The sequence below is a fragment of the Acyrthosiphon pisum genome, chromosome A1 (assembly GCF_005508785.2).
Source record: "Acyrthosiphon pisum isolate AL4f chromosome A1, pea_aphid_22Mar2018_4r6ur, whole genome shotgun sequence".
In the NCBI taxonomy this organism is placed as follows: domain Eukaryota; kingdom Metazoa; phylum Arthropoda; class Insecta; order Hemiptera; family Aphididae; genus Acyrthosiphon; species Acyrthosiphon pisum.
Window position 1 is genome coordinate 90,102,742 of NC_042494.1, and position 1,514 is coordinate 90,104,255.

A 1,514-nucleotide genomic window follows, 5' to 3' on the forward strand; every position below is an offset into this window, starting at 1 on the left:
TCGAAGCCCTCAACCCAACACATGACAACACCAACAAAATCATCGCATTTCTAAAACAAATTGATATGTATAACCTAATTTAAGGAGCTAGTAAATCTATATGTAACCAAAACTAAATTATATGTAAAACTAATTTAAGAAACTATTGTACATTCTTATGTAACTAAATATCTCATTTTCTGTTGCAAGCTAATAACCTTAGCAGTTGAAGCTGTACCAAGAATAAAAAAAAAAAAAAAAAACATACGTATTTAAATTATTATTTATTTTAGAACCATCGTACTTAACTCGTTTAAGTAAGTACTTACGTATGTTTCAAAAAAAAATTTTAAAGAAAAATGCTGGTTACCTAGCAAAAGTGAATTTATGCCGCATTTTCTACTATATAGCATTCCTACATTATATTGAGAATTGATGATATTCAATATTGGCATAGTGGCATACTGCCTTTCACTTTATACATAGATTATAGTTTAGATTATAATAATAGTTCATACTTTATAATATGTGTATCGTGTGTGGGCATACTGATAGGATGTAAAGCATGTAGGTAACTTCGTAATTATAAGAAAACTGTCAAAAATAATTTGTGTAAGTATCACAAAATTATCAGCTATTTTGAATTTCTGGCATAATTTAAAATATTTAATGAATTTAGTAAATAACAAAGACAGAACAGTTTATTTTCCCGACAATTTAATGTTTATAGTTAGGTACTGGTATCGCCTTATATACCTACTATACAATACAAGTAATACAACAGTGTATATAAAATGCCTACGAATGTTTTTACAGGCAAATTTTTTGAAAATCTATACTTATATGTTATTATTCTATTTTAATTTTATTATGCTATTAGTTATAAGTTAGTAAGTACTTAAGTACTTTAGTAGTTCAGTTGTTTAGTACTTTAATACTTCTTTAATTGTATTTTATCAGCACCTTAAATATAGTTTGTAGTGAGTGACTTATTTTAAAAAAATTTTAAAAATATGTATAGAATGGCTTTATGATGGTTATTCAAAATTCAAAATGCTACGAAAAATTTTTATTCTAAGCTAAATCATTTTTGGTAAAAAAATGATATTTCTGAGATTTTTCCCAAAAAAATGAATTAAAATACCAGCTCACCCAGCGTAATCCACTGTTAAGTGTTAATTCTTATATTAGTTGTATAGGTATTTAAATATTTAAATTTTAAACCTATGGCAATTAATGTTAGTATAAATTATAATTAATACTAAAGACGCCTCCAGACGCGTGCAGACAGCTCCCAGTCACTCGGCAAATACGTGTCCAGACGATGTGGCATTAGTCTTTCGATTATAATGATTTAAAAAATAATTTAAGAATTAAAAATGTATAAAAATAAGTACTGATGCCGCGCGGCTTTGCCTATCGGTACACATACACGTGGCATGGCCGAACGGCTCAAGCCGAGCGTTTTTCTTTTGAAGTAGACCGCCTACTAGACCGATCGGAAATTTTGCCACGAAAGCCAAAAAAGCCGCAGA